Source organism: Lathamus discolor, chromosome 4, assembly GCF_037157495.1.
Source record: "Lathamus discolor isolate bLatDis1 chromosome 4, bLatDis1.hap1, whole genome shotgun sequence".
Classification (NCBI taxonomy): Eukaryota; Metazoa; Chordata; class Aves; order Psittaciformes; family Psittacidae; genus Lathamus; species Lathamus discolor.
In genome coordinates, this window is record NC_088887.1 from 4443393 (window position 1) to 4471162 (window position 27770).

The 27770-nt window shown below is 40.4% G+C and overlaps 1 long non-coding RNA gene across 3 annotated transcripts in view; it reads right to left on the minus strand.

Moving 5' to 3' along the window:
* LOC136012937 (uncharacterized) overlaps window positions 1-27770 on the minus strand; it is a 274847-nt gene that overhangs the window by 20036 nt on the left and 227041 nt on the right. For all 3 annotated transcript variants that reach the window (XR_010612084.1, XR_010612085.1, XR_010612083.1), the window contains exons 8-9: window positions 7247-7433; window positions 7031-7148 (exon numbers count right to left, since the gene is read on the minus strand). This is a non-coding gene — a long non-coding RNA (uncharacterized LOC136012937). The remainder of the gene's footprint in view (window positions 1-7030; window positions 7149-7246; window positions 7434-27770) is intronic.

Below are 27770 nucleotides of genomic sequence, written 5' to 3' on the forward strand. Positions count from 1 at the left end.
CTATTTTATTATATTATTCTATTTTGCATATATATTATTATATTACATTGAATTATTATGTTGAATTATATTACTATATTAATTATATTTTATTCATCTACTGAATTACACCATTTCATTGATGTATTGATGAATGAAAGGAAATACTGGTTATTGAGAGCTCTGTAACAAAAAAGATAACAAATGGCTTGAAGTGAAGACAGACTGATTGTTTACTAATGATAACATGCACATGGGGAGGCTGCCAAGAGTCTACCAACAGTCTGCTTTTACTTCTTTACGACAAGATTGGACACTTCTCTAGAATATATTCCTTTGCCAGATACCAAAGAAGTTTTCATCAAACCAAGTATTTTTGCCCTATAGAAGACAAAAATGTTACAGTTCATGATAGATGAGGATTAAGACAAAAGCTTTAATGCTTTCTTCTGTATTAAAAAAATATTGATTTCTGAGTAAATACATGAAGAACAGCCCATTTTCTTATGTTCATTGCTGATGGCATAGGAGGCTCAGCTATAATGCATGAGAAACTATACTGCAGTCAATGAAAATACCCAGAATAACTGTAAATCACAGCCAGGAGTTAGTGGATGTTGCATTCTAATACAGTAATGTGAGCTGAAAGGAAAAGCTATAGGAAGCAGAATATCAACAAATGTTTTTTCTCTCCCATGCCATATCTCCCCTAATATTCATTCACTGCAAGAATTAGAAGAAATCTCTTCTGCCCCATTTGCTCTGTTTAGACTTTTGCACAAAAGCTGCTCTGAGGTGTGTGAGGTCCATCATAAAGTCTGAGTATAGGCTTGTGAACATAGTACGTGTGTCCTGGTTTGAGCTGCAGCAGTCAGTTTTCTCCTTCTTAGGAGCTAGTACAGTGCTGTGTTTTGATCTTTTGGCCTTGGAACAGTGGTGATAACGCCGATGTTTTCAGTTGCTGCTCGAATGTTTGGTCTGGCCAAGGACTTTCTGAGCCTCATGCTCTGTCAGGGAGGAGGGGAGGCCGGGAGGAAGCAGAGACAGGACACCTGACCCAAACTGACCAAAGAGGTATTCCATACCACAGCACGTCATGCCCAGGATGTAACTTAGAGTGACCCGGAAGGGGTAGAGGGTCTGCAGGGTTGGACGAGGTATCGGTCGGTGCTGGGCTGGGGGGAGTGGGGCGAGTTATTGGTCGGCTGGTGTTGAGGTGTTGTATTCTTTCCTCTTGTTATTTCCTTTAGCATTATTATTATTGGTGGTAGCAGTAGTGATTTGTGTTATACCTTAGTTACTAAACTGTTCTTATCTCAACCCGTGGGAGTTGCATTCTTTTCGATTCTCCTCTCCGTCCCTCCAGGAGCAGGGGGAGGGCAAGAAGAAGGGAGGGGAGTGAGTAAAAGGGGTTTGTGGTTGGGTTTAAACCACGACAACGTGGCATGTTACTTATAAGTTTGGTCCTTTAAAATGTTTTTAAAACTTGTAAGATGCTACACCCATCCAAACACTGAATGTGTGTTAAGGTAGCAGTACCAGAGCACTGAGTGATGAAATGATAGCGGATGCTGTGTTCACTGGTAAAGGCAATGACACGATTTGTGCTACCCCAAGCAGGGGTCAGCACAGGTCTTGCTAAGAGTGTGAGAAATGCAGCTATAATGTACCAACAGAGTGACATTAGGAAAATTAGATTTTGCATAGTGGGAAAAGCAAGTATGAGAAGTGGCTATGGGAGCATTTGTAATGACTGGCCATTTTGCACTAATGGCTGGGGTGATGACTGCAGCGTGCTTTTTAGGAGTAGAGCAAAACCCTGTGCGCAGAAAAATTCAGCATTTCTGTGTCCACACAGTAAGGGTGTGTGTGAATGACGACTGTGGAGCGGCTTGTACACTATTCATTTATACCCTAAACCACAAATTCTTAGGTCATCATGTACAAAAACTTGCACTGCCTTCCAGCCTTCAGAGTGCCTGGAAGAGCTGTCCTCAGTAGGTGGACATTTGCTGTGATTTAATGACACTGAGAAACGCAAGAGGTGGCAAGAGAGAGACTATCACTGCAGTCCCACAGTCAGTCCCTGACAACACTCATTAACAGCACCAACATGGATGTAGAGCGCATTCAAACCAATAATTCTTTACATATAACACCCCAAGAGTAAATGACCGCTACCAGTGCAAGGCAGCAGGAAAATCACTCATTTCTATTTCTGAATAGTTTTCCCCATCAGGGATAGGGCTTTATTTGACTGAACAGCAGCAAAGCTAATGGTGTTGCCCTGCTTTCTAGTTCATCTTGTGCTCTCTATAAACATTATGCCAATAGCCAGCTATTGTCATGAGCAGGGTTAAGATAAACGGTGATGCTAAGAGTATATTGACACTTGTATCCACACAACATCTTTTCCTGCTTAAGTCTGCCAGGAGAGGGTAAGATGGGGCAAAGAAAGAAGTCAGTATTACGTACACTAAACACAACATTACATTTGAATCACTTCATCTGACCTATATATGTGGCTACACAAGGACTCATAATGCACTCAAATTTTGTGTTGCATCTATTGAAAACAAGTTTGGATTTGAATGCTATTCCAGATATGAAAAGGCATTTTATTGAACAAGCTCTAGTATCATTGCTTTAATTATAAAAATAGTTAATTTTATGTATTGCTTTACCATGCAGCAAAAGCAGGTCCCAAGGCAAACACAGTATCTTCTCCTGTTCTGATGCCTATTCTAACTTCCTATTCATGTCATTTGTCCATTTTCCTTTCTCTGGCCCATCTCCTCCTTACCATTACGAAGTGATGGAAGTTAACAACATAAAGGAAGGTCTCAGTCCCGCCTTACTGTTGTCAGGCTGTGGCAGACCTGCCCCAGTTGCCTGCTGGTGCTGGCAGAACTGATGCTTCGTAGGGGGAATGTTGTGCTTAAAAGTCTTGTACTGCTACATTAAAACTCAGTATCCAGATTACTATTACGGTGGTAATCTCACAGCAGCATCTGAACTACCATACAAGCAACATGCAAAACCTGAGCACATCAAGAGCCGTCTTGCAATGCCTGGGTAAAAAGCACAGGACCAACATATTCCCATGGTGTATGTTTTAAAACCTATGTGGGCAATGCAATTCATCCCTCAACTTCTCCTGCTGTGGACTTTTCCAGTAGGAAACAGCGGCTTTGAATATTGATTCAGTGTTTGTGTTTGGAGTGGAACATCACTGAGAAGTACAACTTCACCTTATTACTGCTACAATAAATGCAAGAACCCTTGCCTTTCCTCTGGCTGGATAGCATCAAATCAATATTCCCCAGGTAGAGATCCCAGTGATAGGCTTAGTTACAACATTCTTTTTTATTATTTCTTCCTTTTAACCTTTCTGAGGGATGGAAATTACATCAGTGCATCAACCTGGATCACTGTGCCTTAAATCAAATCTTTCTGCTCTCTATTCTCAACTGATGTGAGAAGTTTTATTTGACTGTCTGGAATTTATAACCATGTTTCTGCAGAGCTCTCATGACCTAAGCCACAGCTTCAACTTATTTTTAGAGTAATAGCAAAGAGCCAGGTAAGAGCTGTGGCAACTAAAAGATGCGTCATGTTCCAGAACAAACAAAATATTCAGGGCCTGCAGCCTCTCTTATCAGAGAAGCGGTTTCCTGCCCTCCACGTGCTGATTTAGATGGTGACATGGAAAAGCTGTGAACTGAAGGATATTCTCCATGTCTCTGGGTGTTCTATGCCGAGGGCAATGCCTTCATAAACAATGTGGCTCTTTGCATTTCCAAGTGCATAAAAAACATAGGCATATTTATTTTAAAGTATGGTGAAGGATAATGGATCATGAATCGCTGTTATATCACTAAGGAAACACACATATTCATTGGTGCCTAGCGTATCTGCAAGGGCTATACAAATGTCACATAGGGCAGAATTACTGTGGTTCAAATGCAGATGTATCTGGAGTAGACACATGTATGAGAGCAAAGAAATACTGCAAACCAGTTTAGGAAATCAAATAAAGAAGGAAAAAAAGCTGTAAAGTAATTGAAACTTCAAAGGTAATGTAGGCAGGGAAAATTTAATTACTCAGTTTAGAACATGACCAAGGCACATCTGATTAATAGTCCTCCTTGGTGAAACCTGCTGAGGGGAAGTAAATCAGTGTTAGGGGCCAGGATCTGCTTGCAGTATCACCCTCTGGAAGTACAAAATACTCAAGGTGAATAATGGGGTAAGGTGCAGCACTGATTTTGGCTGTGGAGGAGGAGGGAATAACAGCACTGATTACTTACCCATAAATACCATGTCCTAAAAATGTGATAGGTTTCCCTTATCGGCTCTCCTATCAAGCTACTAACAAGGTAAAGACTGACTTAGCTTAGAAATCACGGTAAGACCCTAACTCAAGGAGACGTGACAGCAGGTATCATTCTGTATTATTTTCAAATGGCTTTGGCTTCTCACTCAGTCTACGCCCAGCATTTGCCAACACAACTATGTTCACTGTTGAAAGAATGAAACAGTATTTCTTCATCAGGTTGGCTATACTTTTGTTACACTCTGTTCTCAGCTCCTGAGCTTTGGATAGTTGTAGCCTCTTAACTGAGAACATACATAAGAAATCTTTAAACCACACCTCAGACAATCCTGAAATACTTCCCCAAAATGCATCTTTCTCTAATGAAACTGCTAAGCGTGTGACTTCTGTCTCTGAAGGCAACCTCCCTTTCCAACAAGGAATGCTCTCCCAGGTGCTGACAGGGACATGTCATCCCTCTGACACGTGCACGCAGGACAGTTTTGTGTGGTAAGCAGAAACTTTGCCAACTTTTCCCCCATTATAAGTTGATTGCCTGTGTTATGTGTGGATTTTCTGTCAGTCCGTGAGGTCAGCATGCCAGATGCTAGCTTCCAGGATAAAATTATCACTGTAACTGTGCTGCTGACTTTGCAAATATATATTGTATACACACTGCTTTTTCTCACTTCCGTTCAAGACAGTTTATCTTATTTGCCCCGTACAATTAATCCTTGGGAATTAGAAATTAATGCAGAAATGAACTCAGAAGTAGAGTCCTTTCAAATTCCTTAAAGAATTTGAACACTACCCAACTTAAACACCAGGCTTGCAGTTTAAGTTCGTAGTCTTTTAACCCAGTATACCCAGTAATATCAATATCATGGAAAATACTATTTCTTTCTTCTTCCCTATGCTTCTAGAATCCTGTGGTAAATTATACCTCGAGGAAATGGAGTGGGAAATGCCCTCTCAGTCTCTTTGACATTATAAAGCACATTCAGACGGGAGCACACTGAAAAAAAACCCCAAACCCCAAAATGACACACACACAAAAAATCAAACTAATCAAAACACAGCCACCTTTTTCCTTTTTTTATCTCCCAAAATAATTATTTGTTAGAAAAAAACCAACCTGTCAGCAAGACAGCGTAAGCTGAGGCAATATTTAAGTACACTTATTCTGGTATAAAGGCTCGGTATACAAAAAAAATGCTAATCTGAAATCTTTTAGATGAGTATTTCACAACTTCAGTCAAAGCATTTGTGGCATTCACTTGTAAATACACTCTAATAAGCCAGCAAAATGCTAGGAAAACAAAAATGTAAACATTCCTGATTATTTGTCACTTTAAGCTACCGACACTGTTCCATACAGTATATTAAAACCCCTCAAAATTACAAGTTGCATTGCCTATGGGAACGGCTATGAAAACAGACGGCAAAACCTCAAGTATGTTATAAGTTTTTGCATATATACCCAACATACACTGGCATAAAAAACTGCCATGTGCTGGTAAGTTGGTAAGACAATTCTGCAGGTAAGGAGAGCTAAGCACTGAAAACCCAAGGTAAAATACTAATTTAAAAAACCCCTCTGATTAAAAGATACCTAAATTTCCTACTTTTGGGAATGCACTATTAAGTCACCCGACTCCACTCCTTTTACATGCAATAAACAATAATGATGTAATTAAGGTGTAGTACTCTATGCTGGTTTAGATTATGAGATTTTAGGCAACCTTTATTTCATTCTCCTCCCCAACCCTGTGATATTGCTGTTTGTCTGTGTCGTGGCTCTTGCAAAAAATGCATTCTTCTTGGGTAGAGCTAACCCAGAAGACATGCACTAGCAACACATGCAACGCACCCGAATTGCAAACGGATGCTCAGTACATGCAAGGCAGTCTGAATTAATAAAACCTGAAAAAGCCTGAAATGTGGCACTCTCGCTACTATTTCACTCTTCAAGTACATTCCTCTCAGTCCATCCTACTAGATAATCCAGTCATTGTACCCATTTCAGAAACATCACACATTGTGAGACTCAGTAACTGTGGGTAGCAAAATTCCTGTTGAACTATTACAATAAAAGCATGCAAACTTTTAAGTCTGCCAGCTAACAAATATCAACATTACAACTTCTTCTAGACATAAGCTATTTCTGAAGGACAGAAGCAAGTACAATAGTCAGGGATGTGTTAAGTTGCAGCTACGTGTATTTGGAGGATTGCAGAGTAGGGACTCAGTATCAGCATTATCTTTAAACTAGTTAGAGTCTGGCAATGGCTATGCCAGCTACAATGTACTGTTGTGAATTACAGCACAAACTGACTCCACTTGGCAGAGCTCCTGGGTATGGAGTATAGCTTGACTTGTGCCTATGCTACTGCCACTTGACTGTGTATGGTTTTTCAAGTTAGTTAGAGAAAGCTAACACATTCCACTTTTACCTTTGAAACACTATGCTGGTACCCCCAAATCTGAGAGGAAAGCAGAGACAGTTCGAAGAAGGCATGAGGACAGTAATGCCAGTCAAGAGAAGCATATGGGGAACGATGCAGAGGTAGCTTTCTTCATGCTTTAATCTTTGTACTAAGAACATGTCAGTTAGGCAAAAAATGCAAATTTGCCTTCACTTGCAAAATCACCTGATTTTTACCTTTTAATTGACAGCACGTGAAACAGCCCTGGCACCAATACTAACCTTATTTGCCAATGATTTTTCACACTTACCAAGAGCAGAAAGGACTGCTTAAACCTGCAGCTGTTGTGATGCAGCTTCATCACATACGTGTGAACATTTGCTTTGCCTAGAGTCTCTGCAAGTGTGGAAGAGTCTGTGTCGTAGCCTCTAATAAGGAAACAAGGGGGTTTTACATCAGTGGGCTGGAAAATATCTGCTGTGAAAACAGTGTTCCCTTTTCCTCTGCCTTGCAATTGAAGCATTACCTCTTTACACATCCATTCAGCACACAGCTGCAAAGAACACTTTCCTAGTGCAGCTCTCTCTCTTTGGCACAGATTTCCTCTTCCCCTTGAATGAGAGTTTAGGAGTGAGTAGGATCTATTGCCTTTCCATTCATGGGTATAATCCACGGGTACGATTCAGAAGATGTTCCCATATAAAAGTCAGCTGCTGTTTGAAAAACAAAGCAACATAAAATGTTGAAGACTAAACTAACAGGAAAGTATTTAACTGCACTATACGCTCTCTCTGGGAGATGCCTAAAATAACCCTCCAAGCAACAATATGCAGTTTTGCACGTTTTAAAAAGTTTCCCATCACTCCAGCATTTGACCCCATCACTCGTCCAGAAGGCTGCCTCCCTTGGCACAGCCCTTCTGCCACAGGCAGCCTCCGAGCCTGAGGAGACACATGTTTGGAAAGGTCACTGCAGGGAAGCTAAGCTGGAGCAGAAACTGCAGCTGCAATGACAGTAATGGACATTCATGTTTCAACTGGCATGAAATTCCAGCTGTACTTTTAATACAGTTTCAGTGAACACTCTTGTTTCTTGATGAAAACCACCCACCACCAACCTGCTGTTTTTCCACTGCCTGGATGAGATCTCTTACATAATTAGAGCTGACACCATTGTGAATTTAAAAAACAACTGTAAATATAACAACCATAGAGGGGCACGAACTTTTAATGGACATTAAAAGTAGTAAAATATTAATGGCAGACTGGGTAAATCCCATGTTAATCAGTGGGCAGACACTGGCATCCTTTGAGGTCAGTGGGAGTTTTGCATGCCTTAACTTCACCCTGAGAAGTTGTGATTTTTTTACCTCTGAAAGGAATTTCGTATTCATATCATTCAATAAAAGTGTTTCATTCCAAAAGCAATTTTAGTTGGTACCATACTGAACTGTAATTAAAGATTTATGATCCTATTAAAAGGTAATGTTGTAGTTAATCCTTAATAATAACGCGCTTCATAGAAGTTCAGTGTCGCACACAAAGCTGAGAGCAGTTGATGCGTTCCGCAAAGTATTTACTGTATTTTCCAAGTGTCAGCAAAGAGTGCATTGCTACAGCCCTCCTTCAAATAACAATCCATACAACTGTGGAAGTAACCTACCAACTCCAGACATTACTTATCTTTTATGACTTACACATCTACACTGATGTTAGCTTTCTTCCATCTTGATTTACACCATTAGCATACAGATAATCCTACTGTATTTCATACGGCTCCATTGGGACGATAGTGACAGAACTGGGGCTGGATTTAGCCTGCAGCATGGTATCAGTATTACCTATGTAGATAACCCCACAGTGACTCATTTAACTGTGTAATGAGTTATTATTCAACATAAGCATGAGATAATCTCAAATCTGATATGATACATGAACTAGGAAAAAAGTGCTATCCTGCAAAAATAATGTAGTGTAACTGGTAAATTTAAACACACGAATTACCACAAGCCTTAACACTGAAAATGGGTATGTGCTTGGCTGCTTTTCTGTTATCATAATTCACGTACCATTGAATCTGTGAGAAATTCTGTGATTCAAGACAAAAAATACATGTAATGCATTTTTTTAATTCTCTTTTTAAATTCTCTTTTTACACATAATTTTAAGGAAAGAACAAAACCGCTCTATGGGCCACATAAGAATCCAAAATACCTCCTCTTTCAGTTTTTGTCATGTAAAGCTTGTCTTTAGCTTCGGTTGATGTCATGCAGGAGGTGATCCTGACCCTCTAACTCTGCTCTTGTGAGACCTCACTTGGGAGTACGGTGTGCAGTTCTGGTGTCCTCAACATAAAAAGGACATGGAGCTGTTGGAACAAGTCCAGAGGGGGCCACGAGGATGATCAGGGGACTGGAGCACCTCCCGTATGAAGACAGGCTGAGGAAGTTGGGGCTGTTCAGCCTGGAGAAGAGAAGGCTGCGTGGAGACCTAATAGCAGCCTTCCAGTACCTGAAGGGGGCCTATAGGGATGCTGGGGAGGGACTATTCATTACTGACTGTAGTGACAGGACAAGGGATAATGGATTCAAACCCGTTTAGATTGGATATAAGGAAGAAGTTCTTAACTGTAAGGGAGGGGAGGCACTGGTATGGGTTGACAAATGAAGTTGTGAATGCTCTGTCCCTGGCAGTGTTCAAGGCCAGGTTGGACGGAGCCTTGGGTGACATGGTGTAGTGTGAGGTGTCCCTGCCCACAGCAGGGGGGTTGGAACTCGATGATCTTGAGGTCCTTTCCTACCCTAACTATTCTCTATTCTATGGTGGTTCCAATCAGCTTTAAAAGTTTGCATTGAAACTCAGCCAAAACTCCTGCAAACCACACAGGAGCCAAAAATGGCCCACGTACGTAGATAATACAAATACTGCAAATTTTTTTTACTGTAACTGGTTATGCAAAGCTGTTTTGACCATTATTCCACAAACACAAAACACTGCCCTAATATGCCCTTAGGATACATAAAGGGAAGTAGTTGTTGCATTTTGTTCAACTCCAGAAAAGAAACAATGCTAAATCATTGTAGTTATAGGCAACAGAATTGTTGAGCTTACCGCTATGTAACATGCTTCTTAAACTTTTACTGTGCTTCGAGATACCTCATACCCCTCAAAATAATTCATAAACCACTTCTGTCCATTGCATTTCTGAACTAGTAGTAGTCACTAGAGTGACTTTTCTGCCTGCACTATGTGCCATTGCTGCTTTTAGGCTGGTGGGGAGTGTTTCGGCTGTGTCACCAACTGTAGCCAAAGCAGTCATATAAACATGACGAGCCTTTGCACTGTTTTTCTCCCCCCTCTCCTCACAGAGCTGAAAAACCAAAGCCATTCCTTGCACCCACCTCTTGAGGACTTTCTGCTCCCTGTTTTAGGATGAGACAAAGGAAGAACCACCACAGCAACTGGTCCAGCACTGGCACTTCCCTGCCCTAGGAAGTGATGCTAGAAGGGATAAGAGACTTTTCTAGGAATATTCATAGTGATTTGGATTGTGCCCTCAGTTCCCATTATATTTTAGCCACCCATGCACAGCAAAATTTGGTGCTTGGTTCATTTCACACACATCCCCCCTGCCCTGAGACTCAGTCTGCAGCAACCACTAGTCCTTTTGCCCTAAGGTAAGAGAGAGGAGCGATGAATCCTTCGCTGTGTTTCATCTCACACAGCAGGACACAGGATCCCAGTGACAGCTAAAAACAAATGGTCGCTGCTGCTGGCCGACCATAAGTGCAATACAAATAAGGTGTCTGCCTAGGAATTCAAATAGTTTCTTTCCAACTTGCACTCATTATCTGCTATCCCTTCAGAGCAAATGTGAAGCTAAAATGGTATCTTAACAGCTGTTCAAAGGAAGCCATTTGAGCAGTGAGGAATGTTGCTGACAATCTCAGCGTGATATTTCCTTTACACCATGGAATACGATTTCGAAAGAGATGAAATACTGCTTTGAAGCGAGAAGAGCTGCAGCAAGTTGCTGTTTGTGTGAGAGGGACTCTGCTCTCCTACCTGCTATATCTGGCTGAGGCATTCCTGTTGCAGCGCAGCTCCCCCCAATGCCCTCTGAAGAGACTCATGAAATGGATGGCACCTGCAGTAAAAGGCTTTGCGCAGATGAGTCAATGCCTGATTCAAGTGTCGCAATGAGAGTCTGTTATGGGGAAGAATGTGCAAATATTTTTGTCTCTGTTTTCCTTTGCAGCTGCATTTTTTTTCCTTATCTGCAGAAATCTTTCAGCCATTTTAGATTTTCTTCTTCCTTAACTGTGGAAAAAGCAGTATGTTCTGCCAAGAGTTGTTCAAACGTTACTTCCATGATACTCCCAAGCACTATTTAGATAGGCAAACCAGCCCTATGTGTAGCATTTTAGCTTAAGATAATTGGTTCAGAGCAAAGACCTGGCATGATATTTGTCTGTTTAAAAACTATTAGGCCTTACAAAGCTTCTTAAAAATAGCCCCCTCCCTGCCCAACTGATTCATTAATTGGATCAAAACTGTCTCAGAATTAAGGTACATACTCAAATGGATGAAAAGGCATCCGAAATATGACATCATCCTGCTTATGACACTGTACACTGGTACTTACACTTTAATCTTCCGTGAATACGGACCCTTCCATAAAGCTATGTAAGAACCAATACAGTGACTGATTCAACCTAGAACCATGTCTTACATGATGGCCTGGAACATGTCTTCAAAGGAAGATACAAGAAACAAACACTATTTCAAGCATTGCTTTTATCTTGGGAAGTTGTTCTGTCCTCATTCCCATGACGCAAAAATGCCCACCTAATTCACCCATGAACTGTCAAAAAATTAAACCCACAGAGGCTGGTTTAAGCTCCCAACTTCAGTCATCGCTTCTGGCAAACAGTTTTACAAGCTAGTTGCTTGTTATGTAAAAGAATTCTTGCTTTTGCTATCTCTCAATTAATTGCTTTCAATTATTTATTATTTATATATTTTTATACATATTTATATATATACATATATATATTCAATTATTTATTATTTATTTCAAAAAGAAGTAAAATGGCATTTACTGTCAGTAACTTCTTTGCTTCCTCCCCCCCCCCCCTTTTTTTTCTCTTTTGATTGGTGGCTTGATTATATGTCTTTTTATTGTTTATACTGGCAAAAAACCACCAACATTTTGTATAGAAGTCTAATTGCTTCTGTAACCTAAAACCCCCATATATATTCTAAAGGGACAGGACCAGAACTGCACTCTGTATCACAAGATCTACCGTACCACTAGAATTTGATACAGATCTCATATACTGGATATTATCCAATTACCTGTTCTTGTGGAGCTCTTGGAAATTTTACTCAGTCTTCTCTTCTATGTGATTTCCAAATCCTGCCAACCCAATTATCTGTCCCATTTTCCACAGCCCACAAATATAATGACAATGCCGGGTGTCAGTTTCTGAACAGAAAATACTGCCATGATGAACTGGCGACAACTGATTCCTGGTTAGATACCTTTCTATTACTATTTTTTGGTGCTTAAATCTCTTTTAGCTTGAGATTAAAAGAACGCCTCAGAACTCCAATCATTTAAAAATCATGCTTCTGCAATGAAGAAACCATCAGGCCACTCCCTTGCTACTAAAAAGAAAATACTACCTACACGCACACCTACTTTAGCTGTGAATACACTTCAGTTTCAGTGTATCTGTAGCAAGTGAGAAAGGAAAAAATAATCTACAATGATACTAAGAAAATGAATTGGCTTTATACATCGCCCTAAACTACTGAACAAGTAATGTCTGGAATGCTCTCCCAAAACCTATCAGTCTGTGCTCCTTAATAAATCAGAGATTACCTACTTAAAGCAGAAATCTCAGCTTTGCTTGTTCTGGTTGTGGGTAGAAGATGCCTGATGCCACCTTCTCATTAGCAGATAGTCAAAAATATAGGTAAAAGAATAACTGAAAGTTTAAATGTTTACCACTGAAAAAGCCCCTTTCTTTGAGGAGTTTCAATTCCTGCTTTTCCTTCCCCATTTTTTTTTTCTTTTCCTATTTTAATTCTTTCTCTCTAATCTCAGGTAGCACCTAAATGGCATTGAAGTAAAATAAAAAGAGGACATAAACTGGCCACTTCAACAGACATTGAACTGTAAACAGTTTTGATGGTTATACTTGAATGAAAATTCCTTATACCCATAATTCTACTAGCAATGACATTAGTAAAATTGTAATAAATATAATAAGAACGCAAGCTACATTAAATCAGTGACCCATTTAATTACAGGATCATTAATACTGTAGATAGTATTAGCTTGTGGTCCTAGATCTCTCCTGATATTGAATTATTTAACCTGTTTCAGGATTGTTAATGGACTGTGATAACACAGAAGCATGTAAGAAAAGAACACTGTCTGCCCTAAAGAGCTTACAATGTATAGACAGGAGGAGGGATAAGAGGAAGGTACAGGCGAGAGAAAAAAAGGTGACAAGACAGGATTCAGCAGTGCAAGGGACAGCAGTCAACAGAGTGCCAGCTTTTCAATGAACTGAACCTGATGAGAGTTTGCTTTCCGTGTTTGGGAAAACGGGAAATCCTTGTTTAATTCCAGCTGTGTTAACAGCTGCCCTACTGCCACCAGTATTTTAGCTCTGCCAGTTTCTGTTAAGTACCTGCATACCAGTATGCTCTATTATGAATCAAATTGTAACAATTTCCACAAAACACAGACTTAGGCCCTTAATTTCCCAACATATACTTGAGTACTTCTGTGCACATGAATAGTTACAAGCACCGGGGTTACTCAGCTGAATAAAAATTGATACATACATACACACATATATATAAACATGTATCTGCAATTGAGCATCTTAAGGTGGATTGGAACAATTACCCTGAAAGCTCAATCCTCTATTCCATCAGTAATTACAATCTTTTATTTCACCAAATTTCCTCCTTTAATTCTTATAAACTCTGACCTCTTCTTGTCCTTTAAAACCTTTAGAACTGTTGTAGATAAAATAAAAAGATAAATTTTACATAGGCAGGATTGAGTTAAACAAACCTCAGTGAAGTCTTTGAAATCCTTCTGAAACAGGTGGTTAGTTCATTAACATAGAGCACTGGAATCTATGTCCAGAGCTAAAAGGCAGGTCTGTTTGGGTATGTATGGAATAGGAAGAATTATCTTCTCAGTGTTGCCTGCTGGGTTTTAAGACAACTCTGAGTGGCAGATGGCAGAGCCATGTTTATTTTTGAATAGAAAGCACTGTCGCTGCATGGTCATCGAACACCACCACATTCTCAAGGACAAAGCTGCCATTTGAATCACACGTTTTTTAAGTACAGGGGAAAATACTGAAATGTGTTAGTCCAAGAACATGGAGGGGGCTATTTATTTGTTTTTAAATTGTGAAGCAGAGTGAGGTCCAAGGCAAACCTGATTTAGTCGACTGCACACATTGACAAACTTCAGAGGCTTGGTCAGAGGGATCAACCTCACCCAAAGGATAAAGATTCTCAATCCCTCTGGGCAGCTTAAACAAAATAATCTTATAATCAATCATTTTTAGGAAAGGACGAGAATAAATCTCCACTGACTTCTATCTAAAATGAATAACCACTTTACAGCTTGTCCTGACACAAGAGATTTTAAAGCTGATTCAGAATGACATCTTATAACGTTTAATGTCCCTCCTCATTCTATTGATGAGGTGACAATATCCTTGACTGCACACATACATCAGTGCTTGAGGGTACTCTGAGTAGCCATCACCTAAACTCAAAAAACAAGAGGGAAAGTCAGTGTGAAATGTTTCTTTTGTCACTGAGCCAGGGAGTACATTACTGTCTTCTTGCCTAATAAGCAAATCAATGATTGGAGGCCAGGAAACCCCCAAAGGCCCACCCCAAACATCCTGAGACACAGCAGAGACCCTCCTGCTGTTTTGAGTCGGGAGGCTATCCTCAGTAAACAGTGGCTCATCTGCAGTTAGTGCTTCTAGTAACACTACTGGAGTGCCAAAGTCCTACAATGAAATGGATTTTGAACGCTCAGCTCAACATGCCACAGATCTTCCCTATTTTCAGACAGTGCCAGGCAGATTGCTGTGACCTGAACTCCTGATGTTCAAACCCTGGCACAGAAGCCTCGGAAAAGCCCTAGAAAGAGAGACTCATCTCCAAAGCTGAAGTACACTGGTTCTGCCTGAATAGCTGTTTTTTCTGTCTCAAAGATGCTGGTTCCCACATGAACACCCCTCCTGGACGTATGAAATGTGGAGGGTAGCCTTTTATCTCTTTTGACATTTTCACACAGCTCTACAAATTATCTTCTGCCTCCACAGGATAAGAGTGGCAGGACAATCACTGTGCTGTCAGCCTCGGCCTGATACCCAGTGAGATAGGTGCACTGCCATTCAGACACCCCCATCACCATACAGAAATATCGCCCCTCGGAAACTCAGAAACCACTGCAGCGCTCTTCTGCTTCCAAATTACAGGATAAATTAAAAGATAGCTATTAATATTTAATAAAAGTAACTGGGCATCCAAGAGAGATAAAATAAAATGAGATAGGATGCAAGGTAGAATTAATAATGCATTGGAAATAAATAAAATAAATTGCCTATAAGGACACAGAAGTTTGAAAATAAGGTCTGTAATTCTTGTTCAATAAAGTTAATGCAAATTATCATACTTGATGAAAATTACTATCATGTCGAGCAGTTATTCCAGGATAACATTTTCTCCAGCAACCTTCCTTTCCCATTTTACCTCTAAGTTTTCAATCCTCTTGGCAGGATTGAGCCATCAGCTCTATTTCTGTCTAGCTTGTGAACTCCACGTAGGTGCTACCGTGCTGTTGGGGTTACGGCACTTCATTTGGAAACCAGTGAGACCTGAACCACTCTTGCAGTTTTACTTCAAAATGGGTTAAGCTAGAGGTGAAGAAAGTCTTTAGGTTTTTCTTAGCTACAAACTAGACACGGTGCATAACACTGACTAATGTTAAAAACCGTATTTTCGGGGTGAGTAACAGAGTCTTGTGGTAACACAGAGAGGTTGCAGAAGATTGTTGACCTGCATCGGCCAGCTTTGGAGAGGAAGAGGAAAATTCATCTTTAACTCCTGCCATGCCTGAGAACAACAGGGCCAGCACTGTCCTTTGGCTGCTGTGTAGTACGCATGGCTGTGAGCCTGCCTCCCTGGTGTAACAGTATATCCAAATAATGAGCATCTCAGCTCATGTGATAAGAGTGTGTCTTCCTCTGAATTCATTCCCCACAGACTACTTTCATATTTTACGTAACAGTAAGTGACACATAAAATAATCATGAATACAAAAGGCCCTAAATATCTCAACATGCTCAAACTGTGTTTAGTAAATGATTTAAAACCCTCACATATAACTTATCTATAACGCCATTTCATTTTCATCAGACTTTATACTAAAATACAGTTTTTAAGAAAAGAAAGAGACAATTTGCCAAAATACACCCATAATAGTAATAAAACCCACTTTGTTTTCTGGAGCTTGAAACTACTAGACTGAACTGAAATAATCAGGTTTACCTTTGCTTTAAGTATACTGTTCTAGAAGACAAATTGTGCCTTACTACACAGCTGCTGTGTTAAGGCAAAATTAAAGGGTGAGAAGATGCAATTGCCAGGGAAAGGTAACTTCTTTTGGCATCCCCCACATGGCCTTGAGTGCTCTCAAGGCTGTGTTCTGATGAAACACAGCATCCCTGTGTGGTCCTGGGGGGAGCCTTAGCTCCCATGATCCCTATGAGATATCAGGGAGGTATAGAGGGGAGCCCTCGGTTGGGCAAGCAGAAGCAACATTTAGTATGAACCCCCTCCCACATAAGGGAACTTCTGGCTTCTTTAGACTGGAACTTCTCTCTCCTGTGATCATAACCTGGATCACTGCTACAAGTTTCCTTTCCTACACCTAAATGTAAATCAGGACTTCTTTCTCATTGCACACTCAAACCAATTTTCATCTTTTCTTCATTTCCTCTCCTAGTTACTTTTTTCAAGAGCCAGGAGAGAGGCCAGGACTCCTTTGCCTCTACATTATGCAAGAATTGGGGAGGTTTGGTTAAAAAAGAAGCCCACACAACACACTACACAAGCGTATTTTTAAAGCAATAGTGCTGTTGCATTCCTGCTTAAAAATGCATTCACCAGAGAGATCATTTTTATTTTGCATGCAGAAAGCAACACCCTGATCACCAGTGGGAAGGCAGAGAGCCTTGTGAGACCAGAGAGGCAAGGACTAGTCTGTCCTCCATGGGTAAAGGCTCAGTGAAAATATTCAGCAAAGGAAACCTATTAACTCACTGACTTTGTCCAACAGACAAAAACTGGCACTGGAGCTGCTGAAAGAGGTGATCCAATGAAAACTGGGAATGCTGACAGCATCTGAGAAATGTCTAGGATAAAAGGTTTTCAGGCTGAGGCCATCAGCTGCACCAGCCTTGAGGAGGTATTTGAGTTGTGGTCCAAGTACAGCCAGGATAATAATCTCTTCATCCCTCAGGAATGATAAACTTGAGTTGCCTAAAATCCGGGGTTCCTGAGCACAGACTGCAAGTTCTGATTAGGTGAGATCTTCTAGCAAAAGGCGGCAGCTAACAAACTCCTGAACGTCTCTCAAATGGAGGAATACTGACATGGGTTTAACAGTCAATAAACTCTGACCAAGGGGAAAAAAGTTCCCATTGCCTATCAGGTCTTCCAAATCAGCATTTTACTCTTTGCCCCCAGCTTCTCCACAACCTTCCTCTTCCCTTGTCCTGCAAAGTTCTGTCTCTTTAAAAATGCTGATGATGAGTAGGGCAGTATCACTCACTGAGTCCTCTGGAGCTTAGTTTTATTTCTCAGATTTCCTGTTGGGTGCTTCACTCAGCATCACTTAATTTCTTCCACGCTTGTAGGCTGGAATCAATTGAGACTGAACCTTTTTCTACCCAGAACTGCCCCGCAAGAAGCTGACATTTTAATTTATGGAAGATAATGTTATTGTTTTATAGGCCTAAATATAGATACACAGTGAAATCCAAGCAACTATTCCCACTTGGCCATTTTTCACAAGTGGGCATACTAGACCATTCCAACCCAATTACTAATTTGTAAACAAGTAATGGAGAGGTGAGCATTGGTATACTCAAGATTAATATGAAAGGGGAAAAAAACACCCAGTAACAAGTGTAATTACATTGATATTGCCTTCAATAACAAGCAGGAGCTATCAGCATTCAGCAAACAACTGATTCTTAACTAGACAGTGAAATTTCCTTGAGGCTGCTCTTTTTGTTCCTCAGAGGCTTCAGGAACAGAGACTTCCCCAAGAGCAGGCATTCTGGCCACAGCTGTCTCCTTCAAGCTTTCTGTTTCTCTCCCTCACCTCATCCACAGTAATGCATCTCTTTCCCTAACTGATGTTAATTAAAAACTTGGGAAACATTCTGACATCATCAAAGCAGTTGATTAGGCAGACGAATAATTTAGTGTCATGAAAACTTTAATCAGGAAATAGGCTTGTTTGCAGGGAGTTCCGTGTTTCTTCAGCTTAAGAACTACCTTCCCTTTGTGTTCCTTCCATTTACTGTTCCCTCCTGCATAGCTTCCCGCCAGTCGCTCCTGTTCCTTGTCCCATCTATGAGCCCGTGGGACTGCAGGGTGAGCCAAATGGCAGAAAGTTGTGATTTAAAAAAAACCAGGGTTGGACAGCAGCTTTAAATTGTTACTTGTAAATCTGTATTCTTGCAGGGACCACTTTGCAGAGTGCAACATCCCAAGGCACTTATACCTGCCTGGTAACCACCAAAGAACAGATTCAGGAACAGTAATAAGAGTAGTGTAAGTAGTATTGTATTATCACAAATAGTCTGTTCACTTCCCCTTCTTAAAGAAACTGTACTGGAAATACATACATGTTCAAAGATGAACAATGAAAATTATCACAGGCACAGGAGGACTTTTGCTATTAGTTTACAGGGGAGTTGTTTTCAGACTATAAACTAATTAAAGTCTGCTCTTTCCCAAACCTCAACATTATGTTACTGGGGAACTTATCCTCTATGAAAAGCTCATACCTGCCTCTCCAGCATCTGAACTCACCTACGTTGCATAAGTCATTTGATTGCTTTGACTTAGTACAGCAATTGCTGTGTGCCTGCATGTTAGCAATTTGGGGACTAATTTTTATCTTGAGCCTGATATAGAAGAGACACGGGGGCGTATCTCTAACATAACACACATAGATGTACCTGCCTCTCCCCTGGTAGATTATTCAGTGGTAAGTGCATCATAATGGAAATGTTCATATTTTTTAGCTATAGAATACTGCCCATGACATTAAAAAAATCTGACACCATTCTTACCTTTACTCTGTACTTCATTTAGCCAAGAATATGCACATATGTACAGACACATTTTATCACACAAAGGCACTAATAAACACACACAGAACGTTTGTCAAACTTCAGATTAACATAAAAACATCCTCATGCAAATACCTGATTCTGCCAACCCACTGCACATCCTCCACATCTTTAAGTGTCCTGCCTAAAGAGGCATAGCTGAAGAGTACATTAGTGGGAAGAAATAGGTAAGAATACACTACAGGTTACACAAGCAGAAACAGAAGAGACAGCAGATATCACAGTGAAAACCTTGCTGACAGCCCAGGGAATTATCCACTTAAATTATGCTTAAAAATTAATCATCAAGTACTGATAAACTAAGGGTAGAATTGCCTTCTTAGAAAGGAGACATCTCACATACATTGTGGTTGGTCTCTGCTAGACATAGGAAAATTACAACAACTTCCTTGAGTGAATTCCCACTTTAAAATAGAGGATTAAGCAACAATTACGCAGCAGGTTTAGAAATACACATCTCTGTTAATGCATTTTGTATAAGCAATCAGCATCAGTTGCCTACACATGAAAACAACATTCAAAATACTTTCCAAAACCTCTGCAAGCAGTGGCAGCCTAAAGAGAAAGCAGCTGTAGTGTATGCAGAAGATGAGGAGTACTGCCAAGTTCTCTTACCTAGGCTTTTACAAAGGCCTGAATGTTAGTGATTTTTAGGTTTAAATCCATACTTTTGCAAAAAGGTGTGGCTTTAATTACAGACGAACAACACCCGTATTTAGACACTAACCTCTTCTTAGGAAAGGCTCTTAGTCATTAGGTTGGCTGTTGTAACTACAAAACAGCACCAGCTCCTAGGTGAGCAGCATACAAACCCTGGATCTCCTCCCTGCTTCAGAAAGGGTAGAGAACTAAAAGAGGTTTTGCACCCCAGATGCAACAGCTCCTCTTACAACCAGTTTTCTCTTTAAACAAGGGGACAGAGGAGTGACTGTATTAATTTCATTAAATTACTTAAGTGACAGTCGTAATGAAGAGCATGAGTTTAGTGAAAGGGCACACAACTTCTCCATGGTATGGCAGCAGAGGATGACAGAAATGGAACCTAAACACTGTTTTCACACTTTTTCAAACAATACAGAAGGTTTTAACTTGGAAGGTAAATGCTGAAAGTTAATGCAGAGAGGCTATTTAGCCTTTCTCTGCTCCACTAGAAGCACACTTACTTTCTCTGTATGCTGCTGTCATCATCTACATTTCTGAAAGGTGAAACAGAAGCAAGAGGAAATAAACTGAATGTAGTAATTATTAGTTAGTTACATTTGAAGGCATTAATCTAGAACATGAGCTCGCAGGGAATGGAGTGGGGATGGACAGTATAGTTCTAGCTGAGTTCAGACTTTTGGTTTACAGGACAACAGCAAACACAACAGGTCAATTTATTAATTCTGAAACATCTATGATGCTGCCCAGCACTCACATGAAAACTGCTTTGTGGAAAAGACCCTGGCAGTAGCCTCAGTTGTAAAGGCAGAGACAGAGAGGGGAGTATCCCACCAAGGAATAAAATCTTGTCATTTCCGCTGAGAATGTTAGCTCATGGTGGGTGAATGCACGGCCAGATCAAGGCTTGCCTTCCATCCAGTCCACACTGGTAGTTACAGGAGCCAGGTGAGATGTAATGATGGAAGCTTCTGTGGAAAATTCCACAGGTCTAAAATAGCTAATTTGACTGAGGTTTGTGTGATAAAAATGTTGATCACTGTCACTCAGAAAACTGTTTCACTCTAGGGCTGCTTGCCAGGTGCCACCAGATCCAGATAAAGTTCGTAAGAACTTATTACAGATATTGTGCTTTGTGTCAGTAAGCAGTTCAGGGAAAACAGCAATGTAAAATGAGATGTATTAAAAAGCCCTATAGTGTAAATAAGGGCAAGGAAGAAGTTATGAAATCATACAACTCTACAGAAAATGTCGTACTGGTGGTTTCACTGTTTTATGCATTAGTTGGCATGAGTGCAGGAATATCTATGACAAGCAAAAAGGAATATATTTAGCCACCTTTGTCTGAAATATATGGGTCCCCACCAGGACTGCTTTGCTTTATAGGTCTTGGTGTACTAAGACCACATCTCAGACCTGTGAAACACAGTTCTGTCAAAGCATGCTATGATTAGTTGAGTAAGGAATTGGGAGTATTTCATACACGTTGCGGCTGGAGTCAATTCTTCATTAGAACAAAGCTCATAATTCTTGCATGTACACCTACTGTCAGAATTCAGCCTCAAAATATAATGAATATCGCATCTGAATGCTAATCAGCAAGAGTCTGAGCCCCTGATGATTTGAAAGGGTATAGGAGGTGAAAGAAACTCAAGCAATAAATGTTATACTAACAGGGTTTCACCTGTTGTTTTTTGGTTTTGGGGGTTTGTGGGGTTTTTTAGCTCTGAAAGCATTTTAAAAATAAAAGAACAGCCACAGCTTTATAGCCTGATCTCACACCTGAGAAAGTTCTTGGTAGCTGACAATGAAAAAAATGCAGTCTTATCACCATCCCACAAACCAGATCATTTTATGTATTTTACAGAGGAATTCAAACTCGAAGTCCGGAGTTTTAAATCGCTTTAAAATATTAGATTTTATAAGGGAGTCTGGAGTATAATCTCCAAATGCAGAAGCCGGTGGCCTTGACAGCAGTTTATTCATGTCCCACTTTCTGTAGGTTCTGCGCTCTTTTTTGATAAAGTGCAACCAGACATCTGCAGGACTTTTAACTTTGCTTTGCTATTGCTGTGGGAGCTCAGCAAGAACTCTCAGTTAGAAAGTCTGGGGTCAGCAACTGACTTGGGACCTGTTTTGGTACGCAGCCTTGGAGGAGATACTGTAATTACAGATGATGCGGCAATCTGGAGACAGTGTTTTATTTTCTATCTTGGCAAGGTAATGCAAGAATTAATTAAAGTTTGAAAACAGTAGGAGATCCTGAGGCTGACAATCCTATGGAAGCACTAATGATTAATCTTTTCTCTTTTTGACCATATGCACACAGGCAGCTAGATGTTCTTCCAGAAAAGACTAATCTTCTCAGAACAACAAGCTTGAGCTCTTCCTTACCGCCCCATGCCATGGCTTTTGGTATAAAGCAAAACTAGCTGCAATTGGTATAGATGTCCTGCAATCGTTTTCTTGATTCTTCTCCCTGTGTTAGATAACGTATGTAAGTTTATCCCCTATATTCCTTAAAAATTATTTGCTCAATAGTCTTCCAATTTCTATTGTCAGATTTCATTTCCTAATGTAGAATTAACTGGTTAGTGAATTTAGATACACACTTCATCTCCCATAGTAAAGCATTTCCAGTGTGCCAGAAGGTATGGCCACAGAAACTGTCTGGAGGCTGATCTACTCAAATGTCAGTAGGGTGAAATAAAAGAAACGTCACTTCTTGCTCCACAACGGCTGCAAGCCATAAAAGAAAGCAGGAATGACAGGGTGGTGGCAGAGGTGTGTGCCACTTTCGTGAGCAAAGCTGAAAATTCTGTATCTGGCAAGTGACTCCAGCTTGGTGCATCCACTGTTAGTCTGCTGCGATCTCTAGATCTATAGGTGGCTACCAGGATGAACTGGGAAAATGGAAAAATGGCTCTAGAAACCATAGTTACTATTTATGACACTGATTTGCCACTGGACTACACTAAATTGTAAGCTAAAGCATTTGTCTAACATCTTATCTTCGGCAATACCACCACTTCAAAAAGACAGCTCATCATCTGATAAAACCGACATTTAAACCTACACCCTTGCGGATGGCCAATGTCTTTCTACGTGTGCTCTTTTTGAAGCCTACTGAGGTCGATGGGAAAAGCTATCTCAGTGTGTACCCAAGAAAATTGGATCACAGTCTTCCCTTACAGTACTGATTCAGACAAAGTCTGCTTTGCATGCTAATGCAATCTCTGGAAGACAGTATGGCATATAATTTCAGTGCACCTCTGGAACCCCAGGAACGCTAAGTCTTACAAGAGAAAACCAAGAGAGAAAAAAAGGGGGCATGACAGTTTCATTTATCAAAACTGGGATCTGTGGCCTAAAAATATGTTACCTTGGAAACAACGTATAAGAATAGTGAAGTCTGAAGTGCACAGGTCTCTGACTGTTAGACAAAAAAAGTCAAAACTGTGGCCAAAAGACCATAAATGGATCAACTCACATGTTGAAGGCAAGTCACAAACAGCCATGTGCCTTCTAGATGTAATTCTCTTAATGAATGAGCAGAAACCACCGCAATGTCTGTTCTCGGGCTGCCTGCTACAGTGCTATCCTCCTCCTCAGCTTTACGATGTCTTATTATCACAGTTTAAACCCAGGCAATAACTCAGCACCATGCGGCCGCTCACTCACCATCCCCCCTTCCCCATCCTGCACTGGGCAGGATGGGGCAGAGAACTGAAAGACTGTAAACCCCATGGACTGAGATAAGAACAGTCCAATAACTAAAGTATAATATAAAACTATTACTACTACCTCTAGTAATAATAACGATAAGGGAAATAACAAGGTGAGAGAATATAAAACAAAGGGGAAAGAAAAAAAAACCCAATGAACAGCAGCGGTACACAATATAATTGCTCACCACCCACTGATCCATACCCAGCCCCACTCGAGCAGTGATCTGTCCCTTAATGGTAACTCCCCCCACTTTATATACTGGGCATGACATGCCATGGTGTGGAATATCCCTTTGTCTAGTTGAGATCAGCTGTTCTGCCTGTGCTCACTCCCAACCTCTTGTGTCCCTCCTCACTGGCAGAGCATGGGAAACCAAGTCCTCGATTAGAAAAACACCGGTATGTTATCAACATTATTCTCAGATTAAAGCCGAAACACAGCACTGCACCAGCTGCCAGGAAGAAAATTATCCCAGCTGAAACCAGGATAGACATCAGTGCTGAGGCTGCCTGCTAAAAAACCACAACGGATTCCCTCTGTTATCTTTGAAGCAGGGCAAGAATGATTATTATGAACAACAGTATATAATTTAACAAAAAAGACACTAGAGAAGTAAAGCATCTCATGCTTTAACAGAACACTAAAATCACAGGTAAATTTGTATCACGTTGTTAAAGTCATGCGTTCTGAAGTTTTACAAAACCGATCCCAAATTATCTGAACTCCATTCTCCTCAAGGGAAAAGTATCATTATCTCTGTTTTAAAGATAAGCCAATCTAGAGAAAATCAAGGCAGCCTGAGACTTATTCAGGGCCACAGAGGAACTCTATGTCAGAAGGAAGTTGTGTACCCTACGAAGGTACTGTTAGGTTAAAACTTCCCTCTTCCAAAGAATGGCAAGATATGCTATCCACTGTGAAAAGCATCCAGCTCACAGACGCTCCTTTAATACTAGTTTAAAGCGTTAGCTGCAGTCATATGATAGCTCTTATTATAAAAACACTGCTGTGTAGAAGGAATCCCAGATATGACATTTGATCAAAGCTGAATGTCACAATGAAGTTCTGTTCATTTTTGCAAAGTGGAAAAGTATTTGAGACAAGATTTTTTGATAGCCACCTAGAGGTTTAACCAAATGATTTCTTTTCAGTCTTGTATCATGATTTTCACCCTCAGCATCTCAAATTACTTGGGGCAGAGGCAATATGTAAACTAGATCAGTAGAATGCCAGAGGATAAATGGAAAGAAAAGATTACTGGAGATGCTCAGGTGCTCTAGTCTGCAGAAGAGTCAGGTGATACAAAAACACAGTTCTGTAATTCTATTGACAGATATTCACAAAACAAGAGCAGTGGACAATGACCAATGTTATCTTTTAAAGGAAACCATGCATTATAGCAAGGGAATAAATGCACAGAGTGTTTAAATATTTAGCATATCTGCTGTAATTAACCCCACCCCCTAAACAACCACCAGCAACAGAATTAAAACATTTATTACTGCATAATACTTCCTGCTCATTCAGCATAGCCTAAAGCTGCCACAACATTGCTTTTACCAGAGCTACTCCTCGCAATTACAACAGGAGAATTAGGACTTCTCCCTCAAAAATACTGTGTTAAACTGAACGCGAGCTACTAACACAACCCTTCCAGATAACTCTGGTACATGCACACCGTGACTGTTCAAGAACGAACTTTTCAACTTCAATCCACTTCTCTGAATTGCAAGATTCAGCAGGGAGAAAAGTGGCTAAATGGATGATTTTGCATGTTTTGATTAGCAAAGAAAACTGTATCTTCACATTCTCACTATGTATTACTATATATTATACATCTATATATTACTATATTCATCTAAAAATAATGACAGTAGTTAAGAGTATGTTGCTCTCAAACAGGTTCAGAGAGTCATTGCTCTTCCTACCCTGGAGTTTGTGATATTCAGTGTTATTTAGCTTCAGCGGGACAAGAACTTGAGTCCAAAATCCAGACAAATTATGCACTGTATTTTGTCATCAGCAGTGAGAATGTGTACCATGTCGTATGGAGGACATAAAGATGAGTTTGTGAATAGTGGTCTGACCACCTGCCCCAGCCTGACATGGAACGTTCTTAGCCTCACTTAGAAGAAATTAAGTGTTGTAGAAAACAGTGGTGGGTAAATGATCGAAGTGCCTTACAGGTAGCACTTGTATTAGCTTTCTTCAGGACTCACCAGGCCTCTTCTCCAATGTTAATGCAGCAATGGAAAACATACAAAAAAAGCCTTTGAGTCAGGCTGCGCATTGGCACAAAATCTAGACAAGTATTTAGAATAGCTAGAGGATATACGTGAAATCAGGTCCTCATTACAGAGCGACAGATGATATATTTTTTACACAGCAACATTTGTATCTTTAATGGCAGCTGATCCATCTTTCTCCAGACATGCAGACCTGAAGAGAGAACGGTAAATCTTTTTTCCACAGTTTGAAAGAGGAGCCCAAAAGTAACCCTGCATCCCATGACCTGAAAAGGATGAAGTTTTGCAGGCTTTCCAAAAAAGACCATTTTGGCTTCAGGCTGCTGAGTGAGGTTTGGAAATGGAAGAGCCCCAGTCTGACAGCAGTAAGTGAAAAGGCCATGCTCTAGTTCTCTTGAGGCAGCATGGGGCATGCCACGGGTTTTTTTCTGTTTTACTTTTTCAAAGCTGCTTTAAGAAGCAAATGCTGTAAAATAAATGTTCTATAAAAGGAAGACTTCTTTTCCCACATTAAAGTGCAAATTAAACTTTGCTCTGCAGTGGCACTTTTTAGAAAGGTGTAAGGAATGCCCAACCAAGTAGGCAATGGACTGAACGCTACCAAGGGCTTTAAATGTGTTTCACAAGCCCCATACGGTGAGAAAAGCTCTCCTGACAACACATGCAAGAGCCAGATGCTGAAAGAAACAAGTATAGATAGGATGTCTGATCCTGCAGTTCTCACATGGGGAAAAATCCCTTTGAAGTCCACAGGAATGTGAGCAAGGATTGCGGCTTCTATCACTTTTCTGTCATCCTCTATCATGCATCTAATTTAAAAGCACAATTTCCATCTGAAAGGCTAATTCTCATCTTTCTTCCCCTCCTTATACCATTTTCTTCTTTAGCAGCTATTTTTAGCCTAATTCAGCTGCCTATGTGATGTAACCAGATCATTCAGCACCTGTTATTCAATTATTAAAGGGAAAACTATGCAGAGAAATGTGTTATAATTTAAAGACAGCATTTATACTTCAAAAGTTAAATGACCTAGATTGATCCTCATCTGGGGAACTGCTCCTGAGATCCTGTCAGCCCACACCCCAAAAGATATCATAGCAAACTGAACGCAGTTGTCTGTCAGTGACTAGAGCTGTCATCCTGGCTGCAGATGGGTTGAGCTCTGCTGCTGTGCCTGCCTAATGGGGTATCAACACATTGCAGATACCAGCACAGGACTTGAAACAGGAGACCAGATTTTTGTGCGAACACTAGTCCTGTGGGCAGTTCTGAGGATCCCAATCTGAGCAGCTCCTCTGATAAGACAGAAAAAGGGACACCGAGTCTATGGATCTTGATGTATTCTGAGATAAACTTGGTATTGAGATTCCCAGACTCATCAGGATTTGGGGGAACATGGACTTTCTCTACTGCCACTACTTTCAGCATATCTGTCCAGAAGTGGATTTTCTAGTCTTAGAATCTGTAACATTAAACACTGAAGACTAGTGCAGAGTATAGGAGGAGGTGGCAGTAAAGCAAGAATTGTAACTGGGAATTTAGGCACCCCATTTCTTTTGTGGATCTACCCTGTCATAAACTAGAGTTTTTCAGGAAACATTGTATTTTTCTACTCTAACTGGCTTACGGAATGAAGGCCAAGGTCCTCACGCTTGATTATCTCCACATATCTGGGCAGAGTGCACTGGATATTTTTAACCCAAATGCTGATGCTGTATTGACTACATTAAATCAAAGAACAAGTAAAAGCATGCTTCTTCCTGAATTAAAAAATGACTATATTTATGCCTATTTAAAGAGCCGCTCATTTTCTACTGTCAATATTAAAAGCAACATTGTAAAGAGAATGCATGCTCCTTAAGATCAAAATTTGAAAGGAAACCCCAGAACTACCTGATCAGGATTTACACATCCCCTTCTACTACAAAACT